Source organism: Carcharodon carcharias, chromosome 18, assembly GCF_017639515.1.
Source record: "Carcharodon carcharias isolate sCarCar2 chromosome 18, sCarCar2.pri, whole genome shotgun sequence".
Taxonomy (NCBI): domain Eukaryota; kingdom Metazoa; phylum Chordata; class Chondrichthyes; order Lamniformes; family Lamnidae; genus Carcharodon; species Carcharodon carcharias.
In genome coordinates this window covers 29,503,436-29,524,787 of record NC_054484.1, presented here as the reverse complement: position 1 = coordinate 29,524,787, position 21,352 = coordinate 29,503,436, and the positions used below count along the sequence as shown (strand labels likewise).

The window sequence follows — 21,352 nt, the reverse complement described above, 5'->3', positions numbered from 1 at the left end:
GATCATCAATTAAATTTTTAATTCTAGATTTTTTATTGAATTCAAATTCCACCATTTACTGTGATAGGGAACCCAGATCTCCAGATCAATACCCTGGAGTCTCTAGATTATTAGTCCAGCAACAATACCACTATGCCATCATCTCAGAGTGTCCTCCATTAACAACAATGGGAATTCTTTGCTGAGCTATCACTTCTTACAACAAGTAGTAGGGAGATAAGAAGTGAATGGAAATCCAGTGTTGAGGCACAAAACATAAAACAACACTGGTACAATTTTTGATGGATGATACAGGACACTTTCCCCAAAAGAGGTCATTGCACAAATCCTGGCAACATGTGGTAAACAAGGTCAGCACTGTGCTCACGACCTAAAGGACCCAGAAACAGATGGAAAAGAAGATGACATACTTAAAAGGAATCTGGCAACACAATAACAGCCACCAGTGTCAGGTATCTCTTCAACGTTGTAAAGGTTACTTCTCACAAAGCTTGCCTGTTCGACATGTACTCCACCCCCACTGACAGGCTGAAAGTGTCCAAACAGTGCAGATAAAGCCCTGGCTAGAAAAAGGGATTTCATAACAGATTGGCTGCTGGCTTCAATGGCAGTCATTGAACAGTGTTCAAGGAAGAGGGATTGGTGCCCTGGCAGCCCCTTGCTCATATATTTAATAATTAGGTAGGGTCTGGGACAATTAGATAGGGTCTAGTTTCCCAGGGACTCACAGGGGATCCAATATTTAACAGAAGCAATAATTCAGAAATGGAGAATTACAAGCCCATTAGTTTGACTTCAGTTATAGACAAATTTTGAAGCAATCATGAGAAATACACTAGGCACTGATTGAAAATGGGTTAATAGTAAAGTTTAACATGGCTTCTTGAAAGGAAGATCTTGCTTAATTGACTTGGTTGAACTTACTAGGGTGGCGGTTGTTAAGTAGTCTAGAAACTGGAATATGCAATTTCCATTTTAAACAGTTCACATATTTTTATTCATTCATGGGACGTGGGATTCACTAGCTAGGTCAGCATTTATCGCCCATCCCTAATTGCCCTTGAGAAGGTGGTGGTGAACTGCCTTCTTAAACAGCTGTAGTCCATGTGGTTTAGATACACCCATAGTGCTGTTAAGGAGGGAGTTCCAGGATTTTGACCCAGTGACAGTGAAGGAACGGTGATATATTTCCAAGTCAGGATGGTGAGTGACTTGGAGGGAAACTTGCAGGTTGTGGTGTTCCCATGTATCAGTTGCCCTTGTCCTTCTAGATGGTAGTGGTCATGGTTTTGGAAGGTGCTGTCTAAGGAGGCTTGGTAAGTTCCTACAGTGCATCTTGTAGATGGTACACTCTGCTGCTACTGTGCATCAGTGGTGGATGGAGTGAATGTTTGTAGTTGAGGTGCCAATCAAGTAGGTTGCTTTGTCCTGGATTGTGACAAGCTTCTTGAGTGGTGTTGGAGCTGCACTCAATCAAGCAAGTGGAGAATATTCCAACACACTCCTGACTTGTGCCTTATAGATGTTGGACAGGCTATGGGGAGTCAGGAGGTGAGTTACACAGTGCAGGATTCCTAGCCTCTGACCTGCTCTTGTAGTCACAGTATTTATATGGCTAGTCCAGTTCAGTTTTTGTTCAATGATAACCCCCAAGGTGTTGATAGTGGGGTATTCAGCGAAGATAATGCCATTGAATATCAAGAGGCAATGGTTAGATTCTATCTTGTTGGAAATGGTCATTGTCTGGTACTTCTGTGATGCAAATGTTACTTGACACTTGTCAGCCCAAGCCTGTATATCGTCCAGGTCTTGCTGCATTTGGACATGGACTGCTTCAGTACCTGAGGAGTCGTGAATGGTGCTAAACATTTTGCAATCATCAGTGAACATACCCACTCCTGACTTTATGATGAAAGGACAATCATTAATAAAGCAGCTGAAGATGGTTGGGCCTGAGCCCAATCTGGAATCCATTCTGGAATCTGCATTATAGGAAGGATGTGATTGCACTAGAGAGAGTGCAGAGGAGATTTACCAAGATGTTGCTTGGGCTGGAGAGTTTCGGTTATGTGGAGAGATTGGATAGACTGGGGTTATTTTCCCTGGGGACATGATTGAGGTGTATAAAATTATGAGGGGCATAGATAGGGTAAACAGGAAGGATCTTTTCCCCTTGTTGGAGTGATCAATAACCATGGGGCATAGGTTTAACGTAAGAGGCAGGAGGTTTAGAAGGGATGTGAGGAAGAATTTTTTCACCCAGAGGGTGGTGAGAATCTGGAACTCACTGCCTGAAAGCATTGTAGAGACAGAAACCCTCATAATGTTTAAGAAAATTTGGATGTGCACTTGCAATGTCATGGCATACAAGGCTATGGGCCTAGTGCTGGAAAATGGGATTAGAATAGTTAGGTGCTTGTTTGACCGGCGCAGGCTCGATGGGCCAAAGGGCCTTTTTCGGTGCTGTAGACCCCGATGACTCGATGATTCTATGGGCCATTGATTAACATTCCTTCATAGGCATTAAAGGCAAGTCTGTGAAGCAGGGGTTAAACACTTTACAATTGTAGATAGGGTCTGAAGCCCTTTTTACAAAATTGGAGGTACATGTTGCAAGCAATCACCTTCAGGAAACTGGGTATTTTAAAATCTGTATCTATCCCTGACGCAAGACTTCAGGGATGCACAATTATCTCTTACACCCAGATTTGCTCGGACTCAAATGATAGGAAATATATATGACGTGTTTCCTTTAGTTGCATAGCATTTTATACATGGTGTATCTTTTTTTATTCATTCATAGGATGTGGGCTTCGCTGGCTGGGCCAGAACTTATTGCCCATCCCTAGTTGCCATTGAAAAGGCAGGAAGGTGGTGGCGAGCTGCCTTCTTGAACCGCTACAGTCCATGTGGTGTAGGTACACCCACAGTGCTGTTAGGAAGGGAGTTCCAGGATTATGCACTTGCTACCAGTTCCCATGTCATTTTTGATAAATGCATAAAGGGCAGGAACCAAGGTGTAATGGGTTCCTAACATATTTGTCAACCCTACCAGCCAGACTGCACCAGTTTCCTGGCATAATGAGAGAGGCCACAATCATTTAATGCTGCCCAGTTTGGCATGCGATTTGTGTGAATGTCACTGTTTTCTTTCTATTATTCTTTTGTGGGATACAGGCGTCAATGGCTAGGCCAGCATTTATTGCCCATCCCTAATTGCCCTTGAGAATGCATGTGCAGCTTCAACGTCTAGCCACTCGCAGCATATTTTTCTGCTGATATGACAGATGCCACCTTGAAAGCAATATGCTAACCTGTAGAAAGGCACCCTTGGTTAATTGTAGATACCTAAAGAATGCTCAAGGAGCTCCAAAAGGATCTGTGAACCCACCATTGTGGGCAAACCATGTTAAGTAAATGAAGACCTGACTTTTTAGAAACCCCAATTGTTTTGTAGCTTCTTGTGGGCAAGAGACATTTAGTAAAGTGTCCGTCATAATAAACCTTTCCTTGTATGTGGATGGTAAGAGGGAAAATCCAAATTAAAACACAATTCAATAAAAGCAGCGCAGTTGTAAAAATGCAACAAAAGAAAATGAAAAGAGCTAAGAGAAACGCCTACCAAACCACTACATGGACAGATTTAAGAATAACAGGAAGTGCTTTCTGCTGCACCTGCACTGTTACTGACTTCTGTGTGCATTTTTTTAAGTGTGTAAGCACATGATGGTGCTTAAAGCAGAAGGAAGAGCATGGGTACTAGTCACTTCTATTTTGGCCTTGTAGTAAGGCCCTCTCATAAGAACCTCCTCTCTTCTCACTGCACTGCCTGGAAAGAAACCGCTGGCAGTAGGTCCATGTCACTTCCGGCCTTGAATTTCCTCTTGACCCTTTGCACCCTGCAAACAAGAGCAGATTTTTTAGCCCCAGTGTTTCTGATTTTTCCTTATGAGTACAACGGGGAATATTCTAATGTCTGTAATGAAAAAATCATGAGCTTTAGGACAACGTTGGTTTAAAAAGTTAAAAGGTTATGGTTTTAAAGATTTATAGTCAGGTGTTTGGGATTTAGCTTTTTAAAAAGCTTTGCTCTTTTCTTTTCTGATCTCCTCTCATGTCGGGGACTTCTGCCCATCCAAGCAATCAGTCAGGTTGTCCTGCTTCCAAGATATTGTCCTGCATTCCTTCAGTCACTATCTCCCACAAGGTCCCATGCAAACAGATAGAATAGAATCTGGAAGTCACACAGTATTAAGAAGACTAATATTAGCCCTTTTTTATTGAGGCTCAAATAATATTGTATCCAAAAACCTTACTCCAAATTTGAATGGCATAAAGTAATTGTCAGTATTTCACATGATATGCATTTATATTGACTAATAATCCCATGACACAATATCAAGGCACAGCCGAGGTACAGTTGAGGCTTGAAGGTGGCATCTCTGCTGTTTGCAGATGATGTTGTGCTTCTTGCCTCATCAGCTTGTGATCTCCAGTGAAACTTGAACGTTTCGCTGCTAAGTGCAATACGGCTGGGATGCGGATCAGCACCTCCAAATCTGAGGCCAGGGTTCACTCCTGGAAAAGAGTGGGTTGCGCTCTCCAGGTGATGGGGAACAGCTCCCCTTAGTAGGGGAGTTCAAGTATCTCGGCATCTTGGTCGTGAGTGATGGTGGGGGGAGCATGAGATTGACCAGCAGGTCAGTGCGGCGGCTGCAGTTTTGCAGGCGCTCTACCAGTCCATGGTGGTGAAGTGGGAGCTGAGTTTTAGGATAAAGCTCTCAGTTTACTGGTCAATCTACGTCCCTGTCCTCACCTATGGTCATGAGTTATGGATAATGACCAAAAGAATAAGATTGTGGGTACCGGTGGCAGAAATTAGGTTTCTCCGCAGGATAGGGTAAGGAGTATGGCAATCGCTTCTCCTCTGATCAAGAGGGGCCAATTGAGGTGGTTTGGGCATCTGATAAGGATGCACCCTGGCTGGCTCCCGCCAGAGCTGTACCGGGCACGGCTTGAGGCCTTGACGCTTGAGGCCAATTCAGGACACACTGGAGGATTACATCTCTCAGCTGACCTGGGAGATCCCCCAGAAGGAGCTGGAATCTGTGGCCGAGGACGGGAAATCTGGTTGGCTCTGCTCAACCTACTGCCATCATGACCCTCACCAGGAGAAGTGGTGTGTAAATGGATGGAATCCCAGCAAATTTAGGTTTCCAGCAAAGATGCTCATTCATTCTAAAGGTTTTGTGTAAGTTTAAGCAACACCAGGTTTTGTGAAGAGTTAAACCACAGGAAAGCTTTGACTGAATGACTACATGGAAAATACAGAGGGAAATGAAAGAGGCAACAGTTATTAATAGAACAGCTATACATAAGACATCAGAAGCACAAAGGCAGCTCTGTCTCAGCTATATTTGTGCTGTGATGGAGATCCAGCCTCTGATGGCCACAAGTTAAAAAGAAACAGCCTCAGATGATGTTCAGTATCATCAATTTTCAGGCCGCTGACCTGTTGTTGGCCAGATTGCCATGCAAAACACTATATGCCAATAGTCTGCCTCACTCAGGGAAAGACAACTTGGCAAAACCAATTGCATCCCAGGGAGCAGTCTGCCAGTCAAACCAACAGGCTAACATTGACTGAACGCCAAAGGTGGTGGATTACAGGCAGCTGTAAAATCCTAAACAGTGAAGACATACCCAAACAGAAGTAAACAAACCTGTGAATCTATTGACGTTCGTGTTTTGGCTTTCTTTTAATTAACTTTCTCATGGCACGGACTGTTGCACATGAGACATTGGAAGAATTACTTTTCAAAATTCTCCAACACATTGGGAGGAGGCAATACTTACAATGATGTGCAAATTAGGCAAAATACCCCCACAAACTTCTTAAACTGTCCAATGTACTCTTCGTATAAAAGAAAATACATGATGCATCAACGCAGGCCTTGAAGGAATGCATTTTAATTAATGTCCTTTGCAGAGGAGAATTTAAAAGGCTCTCCCACTGAGTACTGGTAGTTTCAGCACTACAGCTGCCGGTATGGGAGAAAATTGGCATCTACACTGCTCCCGCCGACTTCCAGTGCAATCCGCGCAGAATATCACGTTGTTAAGGGCCTTAGTGGGATGGGATGCGATACATGCATGTGCCAAATGTATGCAGAACGGGCAGATCGTTACATTACTCAGCATCTAACGATGATCTGATGCCTGGCCTGTCATTATGACCTCACCACTCCAGTCGTTGACCTGTTTTAAAACACTCAGCTCAAAAAATGTTTAGCAGCACGAGAGACCCCTTCCCCCAACTCCGCCTCCCTGAGCATGATTTAAAGGCATCATCATCCAAATTACAGGTTAGTTGTTTATTATTTCTACTGGTTCTTACTGGGTTTGTGGAAATACTCGGTGTATGGAGGAGTTCTTAAAAGTTGGTAAAATCTGGAAAAAGTGCTACTGGATATTGGGAAGGAGTTGGTTGCACCTGCAAGGTCTCTGGTTATACCATTTGCTCCCAGTCATGGAGCTTTGTTGTGGTCACACTTAGGTTGCAGGATCAGAGGAAGATGGAGCAGAGGCAGCAAAGGAGACAAGTTGCATGTGGGCAGAGGAGAACAAAGAGGAAAACCCTATACTCTTCAGCGAGTGCTTCTTCTACCTGACATCTGAGCCAGGAGAAGAGCGTTTGACTGTTGTGTTTTACCAAGGGAGTGGTCAGTGATCACAAAACCCTGGCACCTTTTGGAACCAGACGTGCACCTCAGAGCAGGGTGAAGATGGCGCTGCCAGAGGTCATCAAGGTGATCATGGTCCTAACTTTTTTCAGAGCCTTCCAGGCTAGACCAGGTGACAGCAAACGTATGAATTAGGAACAGAAGTAGGCTACTCGGCCCCTCAAGCCTGCTCCGCCATTCAATAGATCATGGCTGACCTGATTTTAGCCTCAACTCCACACTCCTGCCTACCCCCAATAATCTTTCACCCCCTTGCTTATCAGGAATCTATCTACCTCTGCCTTAAAAATATTCAAAGATTTTGCTTCCACCACCTTTTGAGGAAGAGAGCTCCAAAGACTCTCAACCCTCTGAGAGAAAAAAAAAATCCTCATCTCTGTCTTAAATGGGCAACCCTTTATTATTGGGTGACCCCTAGTTCTAGATTCTCCCACAATAGGAAACATCCTCTCCACATCCATCCTGTCAAGTCCTTTCAGGATCTATATGCTGCAGTCAAATCGCCTCTTACTCATCTAACCTCCAGTAGAAACAAGCCTAGCCTGTCCAGGCTTTTCTCATAAGGCAACCCACCTATTCCAGGTATTATTGTGGTAAACCTTCTCTGAACTGCTTCCAATGCATTTACATCCTTCCTTGAATAAGGAGACCAGTACTGTACACAGTCGTCTAGATGTGGTCTCACCAGAGCCCTGTACAACTGAAGCATAACTTCCCTACTTTTGCACTCAATTCTCCTCAATAAACAAAAACATTCTATTAGTTTTCGTAATTACTTATTGTACCTGCATACTAGCCTTTTGTGATTCATGCAGTAGGACACCCAGATCCCCCTGAATCTCAGAGCTCTGAAATCTCTCATATTTAGATAATATGCTTTTTTATTCTTCCTGCCAAAATGGACAATTTCACACTTGCCCATATTATACTCCATTTGCCAGATCTTTTCCCACTTAAACTATCTATGTCACTTTGCCTCTTTGCGTCCTCTTCACAACTTACTTTCCTACCTATCTTCGTGTCATCAGCATATTTAGCAACCGGATCTCTGTCCCTTCAGCCAAGTCATTTATATAAATGGTAAAAAGTTGAGGCCCCAGCACTGATTCCTGTGGCACACCATTCATTACATTCTGCCAACCAGAAAAGGACACATTTATGGCTACCTGTTTCCTGTTAGCTACCTAATCTTCTATCCATGCCAATACATAACTCCCTACACCATGATCTTTTATTTTCTGCAATAACCGTTGATGTGGCACCTTATCAAATGTGTTCTGTAAATCTAAGTGCAGTACATCCACTGGTTCCCCTTTATACACAGCACAAGTGACTCCTTCAAAAAAACTCCAATAAATTGGTTAAACATTGTAAAACAATTGCTGTATCAGTTTTACAAGTCTAAATCCTCCTCTACTATCCAATTCATCCTTTCCACAAATTCATAGAAGCCATTTCAGTTCGGGTGAAGATGTGCCTTCTGTACAGTTTCTGCTCATCCCAGTTTGTTCCAGTACCCCAGATATCATTTTCCCTCCCTTCTGTACTACTCCCTTCTTCACCTCTTACTCATCTAACCTCCAGCAGATACAAGCCTAGCCTGTCCAGGCTTTCCTCATAAGACAACCTACCCATTCCTGGTATTAGCCTAGTAAACTTCCTCTAAACTGCTTCCAATGCATTTACATCCTTCCCTAAATAAGGAGACTAATACTGTAGATAGTATTGGTATCACCAGTGCCCTGTACAACTGAAGCACAAACTCCCTACTCTTGTATTCAATTGCCCTCACAATAAACAATAACATTCTATTAGCTTCCCTAATTACTTGCTGTACCTACATACTGATCTTTTACAATTCATGCACTAGAACACCCAGATCCCTCTGCACCTCAGAGCTCTGCAATCTCTTACCATTTAGATAATATACTTATTTTTTATTCTTCCTGCTAAAATGGACAATTTACATTTTCCCACATTATACTCCATTTGCCTGATCTTTGCCTACTTACCTAACCAATCTATATCCTTTTGTAGCCTCCCTATGTCCTCTTCACAACTTACTTTCCTACCTCCATTTGTCATCAGTAAATTTAGCAACCATACTTTCGGTCCCTTCGCCCAAAGCATTTATGTAAGTTGTGAAGAGTTGAGTCCCCAGTGCTGATCCATGTGGCACACCACTCATTACATCTTGCCAACCAGAAAAAGACCCATTTATGCTGACTTTCTGTTTCCTGTTAGCTAGCTAATCTTCTATCTGTACCAATAGGTTATCCACTATACCATGAGCTTTTATTTTCCTTAATAAGCTCTGACGTTGCATCTTATCAAATGCCCTCTGAAAATCTAAGTATAGCACATCCACTGGTTCCCCATTATTCACAGCACATGTTACTTCTTCAAAGAACTCCAATAGACTGGTTAAACATCTGGGAGATAACAGATGCTTTGTATGGCAGGATACAGGACTTCATTCCCTTTTCTCTAAATAGACAGAAACAGGAGGAGCGTGCATGAGATGGGAGAAAAAGAGGAGGAGCAAGAAGGGGGAAGAGAAGGTGGAGGAAAAGGGGAGGAGGAAGCCGACATATCCACGTTCTGGAAGGGCTGCCTGTGTGCACATCATCAGACTCTAGCTGCCCTGAAGTAAACCCCAGATCCCTGTTATTCATCAGTTTCACACATTAGCATCTCTCTGTGATGGACCATCACAACGTTGTTTCAATCACAATTCTGAAACAAAAACAACTATACTATACCAATTTTATTCAACAGAGCATCCAATGCTCAGTTCAGTACTCAGCCATTTACCCTTGTGCATTCCCTTCGTGATTGTCTTGCAGAGCCTTTTCCTGATCTAGCGCCTCAATACAGTATTATCCCAGTGACTGCAGCATGGTTGGCAGAAAGCTACTGATTTTCAGTGAGGGACAATCATATGGCCTTGCAGAACACCCTCAGTGGCTCTGGACCTTTAAGACACTGATTCAGAGTTCTCCACCTCAGCATGGGCGGCAGCACTGTGGGCTGACTGGCTGACAGTCAACAACAATAGCACAGGTGGAGTGGCAGTGATGGGAGAAAATGCCATCATGAGAGACAGCAGCAGATTCAGGCTCCTCAGAGCCACCGCCACTCTGCCAGAGTGGACCCTTAGCAATTCTGCTGGAGCACAGATTTCTGGGCTGCTGTGAAAGCCCCCTTGAGCATGATGGCAGCAGTCTTACCCTGCATAGCACTGAACTGAGATTTCATGACATCAGTCTGAGCTTCCACTGCAGCATTCGGATGTTGTGTGGATCTCTCAGCTTTCATTGCCTGTTCTGCAATGAAAGCTGAGAGATCGGTCATCAGGGGCTACATCATGGTTGGGCCTGGAGGTGCTGTCATGGTGTTGGTCACCATTTCCACACTGAAAAGGATGGGCTCCAAGCTCTGCATGAAGCCCTGTGCCAAGTTGGATCCAGACTCCTCCATGCTCCCTGACAGTGACAACAGATCTTTTGGAAGACCAGCCAAAGCAACAAGCATTTCATTGTACATGTCCAATAGCTTTTTTCTATAAAACACCTAACCAATTTCCTCATCCAATTCCTCTGCACAGAGCTCATGTGTGACCTCACCCCCTGGGGAGCTGGCAGCCACGTGATCCTTTCCCCCTGCCCTGGCTGCTGCCCACTCATGCCCAGATACTCATCATGTGCAGATGCTGCCTCTACTCTACCCTCTAAAATTTGTATAATGCCAGTATGAGAGTCAGATTGAATGATCCTCGATGGCCTCAGTGGCATTGCTGGCCATGGCCTCAGTGACAGTAGCTCCAGTTACTCCAGCACCATCTCCTCCAGGGGGCCAGAATGCTCAGTCATACCAGCCCCACATTGTTTAGCTGCTGCTTCTGTCTATTATGGGCCTACTTGTTCTCCAAAAGAGAGGGGAGTGTATCAGTGAAGTGTGGTGCTATGTGTTTGAGTGATATGCCAGCCACAGTTGATTAGCTGGCAGTGTGTGAAAGCTGTAAGATATGAGTGTGCAGCTTCCAGCAGTGCTAAGTGAAGGGGGGGGGTGACATAATGCTAGATTTCACTTGTGGTTAAAATTAATTGTTGGTTGGTGAATGAAGTCGGTCTGGCGAACAGAGCAGTGTGTGAGGTCAGTGCTGCAATTGGTAGAATATGGAATGTGAAAATGCATTCACTGACTTTGACAACTCGTGGGGGTTCATTGAACTTCTTTTGGTCCTGCATCCTGAGCCCCGCACCAGCATAGACCACATCAGCCACCTGCTCTCACTACCTTCTCAACACTTGTCTGGAGGGCGTCGCGGCCCCTGTAGGATGAGGAACTCCCAGCTCCCTGCCCACATCATAGACCAAGGGGTAAAATTTTGTAGAGGCATTGGAGGTCCCACCTGCTGGCTGGAGAGCTGGTGAGAGACCTCACTGCGTCATTTCGGGGAAGCCCACCAAACCACAAGCCAATCAGGCGGTGGCAAGGCCAGCAGCTGGCCTTCCCCTGGAATCAAGACTCTGGGGTGTAGAAGTCTCACTACTGAGAGCTGCTGACCAATTAGAGGCTGGCAGCTCTGGTGCCCAGCAGCGCCACTGGGGTGATGGTGTGGGGGGGGGAGCGTGACTACTGCTGGAAAAAAACCTACTGGAGTCCCAGGATCACGGAGTGACCCAGGTCACAGCTAAGTAATGCTGGGTGGAAAGTGGGTTTCGTGGGGTGGGTGTTGCAGGGAGAGGGCTGCTGGGAGGTCAGCATCGAGGGAAGTGGGGTGGTTTTCAGGGCCCCCCCACCAAACCCCCCACTTCTCGATGTCCAGTCCCTCAATCACGCACTGAGTGCCTCTGATCAAAGGAACACCCCTCCCCCCTGACCCCCAGTTCCCCTGGAGGTGACAAGCTGGCTGCACATTTTTAGCTGTCATGCACATCGCATGGTGACAGGCCCACCTGCAGCTGGGTTAATACCATGATGGCAGAATGAGGCCCTTAACTGGTCAATAATTGGCAACCTAAAGGGCATTGGTGATGGGGAAGGTTGGCCATGGGCCTTCCCATCCAGAACTTAATTCTGGCAGAGACAGGTAGGTGACAGCGTTCCAGTACGGCACCATTCTGCCTAATTAAATGCCCTTGCCGCCTCCAAGCTCACCACCAGAGAGAGCAGAAGATTCCACCCAATGTCTACAGTGCAGCCTCCAAGACCCTTGGGGCATGCTCTCCGTCATTTTGTGCCATTTCTGCTGCTTCCTTCCGGTCTTCTACTTTCTTCTTCAAGCAACTTCAGTCCCTGCTACAGCCAGAGTGCTGCTCACCTTTTAGGGGTGCAGTCTGACTTTAAGTAGTGCAGGCTAGCTTTAAGTGATCTTAGCCTCACATGAACCTGGGCCCATGCTCAGCCATGCAGCCACTCAGTAATGTCTTCAGTGCTGGGCTGCATGTCACAAATCATTATAATTAGCACGCAGCACAAGGTTTATGTGCTGCCTGCATCACTTTGAACATGTGTGGGAATCGCACATCATGATCTCTGCACCTGACTTCAAGGGCTATCCAATTTAGCCCAAATTGTCGGGGTTCTGCATGGATACAGGTGAGATTTGCACATGCTAGTGAACACATACTCACAATCAATTATCTGACAGCTCAGGCTCCATTCCTCTGCTGACAGACCTTGCATTACTATACAACAATATAGTGATACATCCCAAGGAATTTTACAAGGGATGAAGGGTGGGCAGAATCAGATACTGAGCAGCAGCTGAAGGAAGACTGGCAAGGTGACAGTAGCTGGGGTTAGCACAATGGGTTTGGAAACGTTTTACAGTTATAAGAGTTTTCATAAGGTGAAAGGATGTAAAGGGAAAATATTTTCGTACATAAAGTCATGACGGCTGATGGCTTTGCCAACAAATCAGTGGAGAGTGGAAAGCCTAGTAAACTCCCATCCAAGTCAGCATACCCTAAATAACCTCTTCGCCCTTGCAGCTGATGCACTTGAAATATGGCAATTCACGTCAGAACACTTGAAAAGACATGACAATTTCTATTATAATTATAATGAATCATTAATGAAATCAGAAGAACCAATGATTTTTCTGCTTTTGCTTTCAATTAGGATTAAAGATGAATTCAAAGTTCCTTGTGAATGTAAATGCTTTCTGACTCAAAATAAGGTGCAGTTGTTTCATTTCTTTTAAGTTGTGATTTTATTTTCTTTTTAACAGAGGGTTTGCTTACCTCTACCATTCCCTATTATTCAGGGTCAAAATTTTACTGTGATATCCACAGTTTGTAAACTCATTGCACTATTGCTTAGTAGAGTCATCATTCTAAACAGTCCCAAATGTTGTGATAACCCACTGCAATACACAGATATTGTTTTAGATGAATCTTTGTAAATGTGTTATTATAAGCATACATGAAGATACTATCCCACTGGCAATACTGCCTGAGTTCTGAACCAGTTAATTGTCCAACGACACTGGCTATTTAACAAATATTGTCAGGTTATTTAAAATTGCCCGAATTTCCATGTCCAACATGTTGAGCTGTGCCATGTTTTCTTTTGTGTCCTTCAGTTTGAGGCAGGGTCCATAAGAGTTAGAAAGAATTATATTTTTAGGGGATTCATTAATCACAGCTGAAGGATGAAGAATATATGTGCAAAGAGGTGGCAGGAGAAGCAGGCCATTGCAAGTTTTCTCCTCAACTGTATGCGTGTGTTAGCTCACATACTGTGCTTGTTGGCTGCAGTTCCAAGCTATCAGCTCATATAATATTTTTGCGTTCAATGTTACCTCAGGAAGTTTTGGAATTCATGCTTTTACTCATTCTGATGTCTTATATAATTTCTAAAAATCTAAATACTCCTAAAAATGGTTCCCCTGAGGTTTTTGTTCTCAATAGCTTTCCATTGAAAGGGCCAAGGTTAAAAAGCAAATCTCAGCATGCTCAATGACTGGTAAGCCTTGCTATAAATCTTTAAAAATTCCTTAAGTTATATGGACAGGTACAAACTGGAAGCTGTGATGTGCTGGCTTGAATAGGTAAGCTCCTACTTCGTTCAAGGTCTCATCCCCTGTCTGCACTTCTTTGATCCAGTCTCTTCCCCTTACCACTTCTACTGTGCCCCACTTCTCACTCCTGACTTTGTTCCACCCCTAAATCCCAGTATGCTCCATTCCCCAGGTCCCCACTTCCTGTGCTCCACTCCCAGGCCACTAATTCTCCACTCCCCAGCACCCTCCCATGCTCCACTTGCCTGCCCTCCATTCAGTTCCACTCCCTGTCTTGAAATTGGACCACGTTAAACATCACAGCAATGTTTCAGATTCCGGATTAGCCACAAGCAGTGTCATGAGCAAGCAGCTAATATTATGCAGAGTTTTTTAGTGCAGGAACCAAATTGTATCACATTAAAAATTGGATTTCCACTTGGGAAAGCAAATGAAGGAGGTCCAGTGGCAAAAGATCACCATGGTGATGAAATATATTCCACAAACAACATACCAAGGGCTTCATTAATTGAAAGAAAACAAACCATAAAGCCCAGTATTCACTGAACTAACAAAAGCTGTGTGTTTGGGGTTTGAACAGATCATGAAAGCAACAACCCACTTTCTATTCCCTTATTCAAATTGCTAGCCGCTGCTTTGAAAAATAGGATATTTACAGTAGTCTTGTAACTGTGATGCTGGAGTTTTTAACCCAATGCAGTTCGAGGAGGCTGTTGAACTCAGGAAGTTACAGAGATAGGGAGGGGAAAAGCCATGAAGGAACTAATATATTAATTTTAAATTGGAAGCATTAGGGAACAGGGAGCCAAAGTAAGTCAGCAATGACAGAAACCATGGATAAGGTCTTGTGCAAGAATAGGACACAAGCAGAAGAGTTTTCAATGAACTGAGGTTTGCATAGCTTGGAGGATCAGAGGCTGGGGATACGCTGCTGATTTTCAATGAAGGAAACTGCAGGATACCCTCAAGTACCTCGGGATCAGAAAGGCCCAGGTTTGGACAACACCATTTGGCATGGGGGGGCAGCAGTCTGAGCTGGGTTGGAAAGTTTTTTTTTAAATGACTCAAAAAAAAAGTCCTTTATGTCCCACTAAGTCAGTGGAAAATTGGCTTTAATTGAATCATTTATAAGACTTTTAGCAGAACAGGAACAGATTTTAAAAATGGCTTACAAAAATCTTTCAATATGAACCACCACGGATGCTTGGGCAGTCATAACGTAACTGTGTTGCAAGCTGAAGAGTCCCATGGCAGCAACAAATGAAAGTAAAATTTATGATGGGGACTTGGCTGCAATATGTCCCAAAATACATGTTGTAGCTGAAGTGACTCAAGTTGAATGAAGGTAAACAAGGGAGATCAGCAGATACCTAGGCTACTGTGGCTTGGCTGCACCTACCATGATTCCATAAACCATCCTTCAGATCATGACATGACTACCTGAAGATGGCTGAGGACAACTGCCTCCATAGGCAGGTCATCAGGGAGCCAGCTGCAGATTTTGCATCTGCTACAACCAACCTGAAATTTAAATCAAGTATTGATAATTGTGTTAGTTACTTCCGCCCTTTGGATGGATTGAAAGTATACTGCACTGCTGTCAAATCAGGCTAACCGTTCTTTCACCTACCTAAAAGAGCATAGCAAGGAATGGCATGCTGCAAACTCTGTCAGTTACCTTCAAACTGAGTATCATGCCTCTATTTCAGATGTCCTTTCACTATATTTCTGCTCGGCTCTTCTTCTAGACATTGTAATGGACAATATCTTTGCCTCATCTATCCAATGCATTAACAGCCCCACCCCCTCCCACCACCACCCCACTCAGCACCCCTATCCTTTCAGCCACTCAATGTTATGTCCTTGGTCAGCTCATTTCTGTAATTATATACATTTTCCAGTCAAATACACATTTGCCATATTGGCCCCGGGACTAATTCAACCACCATCCTAAGAAAAGTCTCCAAATATGCTTGAAGTACGGTACAATAAAATGTTATGCTAGGTCCATATGGTGAATGCTTTTTAACCTCATGTTTGACTTTTCTAATGGTGTGTGATTTGTGTGCTCCTGGACCTAATCTTATTCTTCTACTGGATGTTCCTTAGTAACAGGAGGAATTTAGATGGCTGGCTGCTGGGTCTCAACATCATGGCATTCAGATTGTAAATCCCCATCCACCACTCAGTCTGGCTGAACTTGTTCTCACACTGAACAATTTCTCCTTTAACTCCTCTCACTTCCTCCAAATAAAAGGTGTGGCTATGGGTACCCACATGGGCCCCAGCTATGCCTGTCTCTTTATGGGGTATGTGGAACATTCCTTGTTCCAGTCCTACTCCGGCCCGCTCCCACAAACCTTTCTCCGGTACATCGATGATTACTTCAGTGCTGCTTCATGCTCTCATCGGGACTTGGAAAAATTTATTAATTTTGCTTCCATCTCCACCCCTCCATCATTTTCACATGGTCCATCTCTGACACTTCCCTTCCCTTCCTTGACCTCTCTGTCTCAATATCTGATGATAGACTGTCCACCAATATCCATTACAAGCCTACCGACTCCCACAGCTACCTCGACTACAGTTCCTCACACCCCGCTTCCTGTAAGGACTCCATCCCATTCTCTCAGTTCCTTCGCCTCCGTCGCATCTGTTCTGATGATGCCACTTTCAAAAACAGTTCCTCTGACATGTCCTCCTTCTTCCTTAACCAAGGTTTTCCACCAACGGTGGTTGACAGAGCCCTCAATTGTGTCCGGCCCATCTCCGGCGCATCCGCCCTCACGCTTTCTCCTCCCTCCCAGAAACATGATGTCCTCACTTATCACCCCACCAGCCTCCGCATTCAAAGGATCATCCTCCGCCATTTCCACCAACTACAGCATGATGCCACCACCAAACACATCTTCCCTTCACTCCCCCGGCAGCATTCCATAGGGATCGTTCCCTCCGTGACACCCTGGTCCACTCCACCATCACTCCTTACACCTCAACCCCTCCCACGGCACCTTCCCATGCAACTGCAGAAGATGCAACATCTGCCCCTTCACTTCCTCTCTCCTCACCGTCCAAGGGCCCAAATACTCCTTTCAAGTGAAGCAGCATTTCACTTGCACTTCCCTCAACTTAGTCTACTGCATTCGTTGCTCCCAGTGCTGTTTCCTCTACATTGGAGAGACCAAATGCAGACTAGGTGACCGCTTTGCAGAACACCTTCGGTCTGTCCACAAGCATTACCCAGACCTCTCCGTCGCTTGCCATTTCAACACTCCACCCTGCTCTCATGCCCTCATGTCTGTCCTTGGCTTGCTGCATTGTTCCAGTGAAGCTCAACGCAAACTGGAGGAACAGCACCTCATCTTCTGACTAGGCACTTTACAGCCTTCCGGACTGAATACTGAGTTCAACAATTTTAGATCTTCAACTCTCTCCTCCATCCCCACCCCCTTTCCGTTTCTTCCCCCTCCTTTTTGTTTTTTCCAATAATTTATATAGATTTTTCTTTTCCCACCTATTTCTATTATTTTTAAATGTATTTCCACCCATTGTTTATCTCTACCTTTTAGCCCTTTTAGTATTTCTTCACCCCACCCCCACTACGGTTATCTGTACCTTGTCTGTCCTGCTTTCTACTCTTAATTAGCACATTCCTTTAGATAATATCACCACCTTCAACACCTCTCTGTCCTTTTGTCTGTGACATGTTTTGGTTATCTCCACCTATTACTGGCTGCTTGTCCAAACAACACCACCAACACCACCCCCCCCCCCCCCCACCCCCGCTCCCCTTAAACCAGCTTATATTTCACCTCTTTTTTACTTAGTTCTGTTGAAGGGTCATGAGCTTGAAACGTCAACTGTGTTCTTCTCCACCAATGCTGCCAGACCTGCTGAGTTTTTCCAGGTATTTCTGTTTCTGCTTTTGTTTACGTCTTCCAACATGTTGGCCTATGAGTCAGCAACCTCCAGTAATGTCCCATCCTGCATGCTAACAGCCTTCTGAGTAAGAAGTCTTGTGACAGACTTTAAAATGGATCTTTCAATCCATACCTCCAGAAAGTTGAAGTTTGAGAGGAGTAGTCACCACCAGATTTCCCTTGATTTGAGGATGACGTCAATTCAGGGTCATGTGTTTCTGTCATAGGTCTTCCTGTGGCTGAACAGGTCAATTCTTGACCCACCAATCTTTCGGTACATGGGGCAGCGTGTGCCATAAGGTAGTGCAATCTGGAGTGCAGGATTTGCTTCTTTTTCTTTCCTTTTCTGCCACCGTTCTGCCTCATCATTAAGACTTTGCAACTCAAAGCACGATGAGGCTCAATGTCAAGTTGACACTATTTTGCACAACTGGTAGCAAGCTCCTCTCAATCATTAATGTCAATACCACTCAGCTTCAAGGAGAGAGAGCTTCAGAGTGTTTTTGAAATGTTTTCTTTGTCCTCCCCTGGATCATTGGCCATTTGAGAGTCGAGAAAAAGAGGTTCCTCTGGAAAGTCTAAAGCTACGCCATGACTTTGGGATGATTTCCTCAGCCACAGGAAGTAGGTGATTCAGGAAAATATATGTCAGGATTTTTCCTGCTATGGTCAGGAGGGAAATAACTCTATAATTTCCACAGAATAATTTATCTCCCTTCTTGATGGTTGTTACAATTGTCGCATTCCTGAAGTTGTGGGGTGCGTGGTTGGGAGATGAGGGGAGGTGGTGGGTGCAAAGAATGAAAAGAGTCTTGATGTTAATAAAAAGTCCACCAGCTTTGAAGACCTCAGCTGAAATATATCATAACCACAGGCTTTGTTGTTTTTCTGTTTGATTACTTGTTGCAGCTCTTCCCATCGAAGATGGTTCACTCAAGTATTCTACTACATGGTACTGGAGAGTATCAGCTGCTACTGTGCGCGGGTCCATGGTTGAGGAGTTGTTGAAAATGTTCTTTCCAGCATTGACGGATGGCATTGTCATCCTTATGAAGAGAAACACCATCCTGTGAATGAAAAGGATTTTGTCCATTTGACCTTGGCATATACATGGCCTGGGTGGCTTCAAATAAGCTTCACATGTCATGATGGTCAGCATATTGTTGGATCGTTCAGGCTTTCTCTTTGCACCATATGTCCCATGTCTTCCAGATTTTTTTGGGTGTCAGCCTTGAGCTATCGCAATGCCACCTTCTTGACTTACTACCTTGGGTTGCCCTGCCAATCAATGAAAGCTTTTGTTCTTTGAGGTCACATATTTCAGCATAATTTTCATCGAACCAGTCCTGGTGATGGTGGTGCTCGAACCCAATGGTCTGGGCACAAGAGTCTGGTACAGTTAATTTTATTTGATCCCACTGCTCTGGAATTGAGTTGAATATGTGAAGACTTTCCAGATTGGTTGTATGGTGCACTTGGAATTGCTCTCTTTGGTCAGGCTGCTTTAGGGCTAAGATATTGACCTTCTTCATCTTGGACTTTAGGGCCTTGAGATGACTTGGTGCTAGGTGGATGTTCATCACCTATAAAGCAACTCCATGACCTTTCCAGCAGGCAACAGTCCCCCACATGGATCAAGTGAGAAAGACATCACTTCTATCTTTGACTTTAACAGTGACATAATCTGAGGAAGTGCCAATGCTTTGGTATAGGACTTCTCCATGTGGTTTTGTAGTTGTCCTTCTGGTGGAAGAGGATGTTTGTTATAATGAGAGCATGCTGAGCACATTTTGTCGGTCAGAGGACACCATTTCCATTAGCTTTTCCCAGCACATTTTTCTCAGTTTTTCGGATCCAGACATCAGAGTCATGGCCGACCTGGACATCAAAGCCCACCAGAAGGATGATCTTTTCTTCTTTTTGGATTTCAATGAGGAATCTATCGAGATAAGAATAGAACTTTTCCTTGGCATCTTCATCAGAGTTGAGGATCAGGGCGTAAGTGCTGATGACGTGATGAAGTGCTAATAGTTCACGTGGTGCGATTGCAGTTCATCTTCCGAGATGGTTACTCTTGAGATTATCCATGAGTGTTTTAACATTCAAAGTTGCAAAATTTAAAAGTTTCTTTCTTTGACCACAAAGATGGTGATCCCGTAGGTTGCGGTTCCCCAGTCATGGGAAAGTGTCACGTCTTTTTATCCCCCACCCCATTTGGGGTGAGCAGAGGGTATCCTAAAGACGACTGCTCAGTCACAGATACTACTGCCCAACGACACGTCAGTCACAACACAAGTGTTCAACAACCTTCACGTATCTGTCACCTGTCTGCAAGTTCTTGATTAGGGACTCCCAGGTTTGCAATCCTGTCCCAGTTGCCATCATCCATCATCACAGGACTTGACAAATGGACCCCAATGGAAGCTTTACATGATTTAGCTTAATGTGGGGACCTTGGAGCGCCATCATTGTCCACACAATCTTAACGGGTTGCTGATCAGATTTTGGTGATGTGTCGAACCACGATGACCAGGATCACCTCACCACGGTAGCCTTCTTCTGCCTTCTCAGCCAGTGAGATACACAGCATTCTTTCGCTTTTTCTGCCATTGAGAGCTTTTTGGCCTGCACTTTGTCAGGCACCTCATCCCAACCTTGCTGCCACGGGTGCCCCTACCAAGAGTAAAGAGATCCGGCTGCATCACTCAAGGGATCGCTGGAGCGCACCAGCCCCTCCACCAACATCAGGATGGCGATCCACGAAGGGGTGTGAAATAAGTGTCCCTTAGAGAATGAAGCCCAGAGTCTTCATAACAGCAGTGTAATTATTCAGCAGATATTCTCCCACCATGTAAAGGATCCCTGACATTGGGGACTCGGCTACCTATATCTCTGCAGTTTGCACACACTCCATGGTGGACCCCAATGATGGAAAACCCTTGTGCATATTGCATTGAGGTGGACATGTGGACTCATCCACTTTTCTGTCAAATTTTTCTTGGCACACTGTCTAATGACTCCAGAGAATGTTAGTAGTGTCGTTGTATTAAACACAAGGTCCATGGTGGTCCTGATCTTAGGACCCTGCAGCTGAGGATGGATGCCAACTAGCCTTGCAATCAGCAGAGTGCTTTTCCGCACTTTTTATGGTGGAATTAATCCAAAGTGCAACCTAGGTAAAACCCCTGGTGTAAACTGATGTGTTGCTGCTTGCACCAGGTGGAGTGAGTGATGCCAGGTGTTGTGAGATGCTTTCCTTCCACTCTTAATGGACATGTAAGTAAAAAGAATATGATACAGAGAAGCCTGAAAAGCACATCATGAAAACAAAGTTAAAGATATAATAACAACAAGCTTTATTTAGATATTGCTTTATCTGAGAAAATGTACTAAGGCAACACAAGGAAGCCTAAGAAAAATGGATGCTGATTGGGGAATGCAGAGATTAGGAGGAAAGCTTAATTGAAGAACTGGGTTTTGAGGAAGTTTTTAAAGAAAAAGTGAAGTCAAAAAATTCGAGGAGACAGATCTAGAGAGTAGGACTAAGAAAGCTGAAACCCTATGCCACAAATGTTGGTGCAAAGGAGAGGGAAGAGGAAAGGATGAAGTCAGAGGAACAAAATGTTCAAAGTGAGCTATAAGGTGATTGGAGATTGTAA

At 44.5% G+C, this 21,352-nt stretch overlaps 1 protein-coding gene across 3 annotated transcripts in view; it reads left to right on the top strand.

The window, feature by feature from the left end:
* The window catches only part of LOC121290340 (uncharacterized protein C21orf62-like), an 83,836-nt gene that overhangs the window by 43,608 nt on the left and 18,876 nt on the right, over window positions 1–21,352 (top strand). The gene's annotated exons all lie outside the window — the stretch shown is intronic.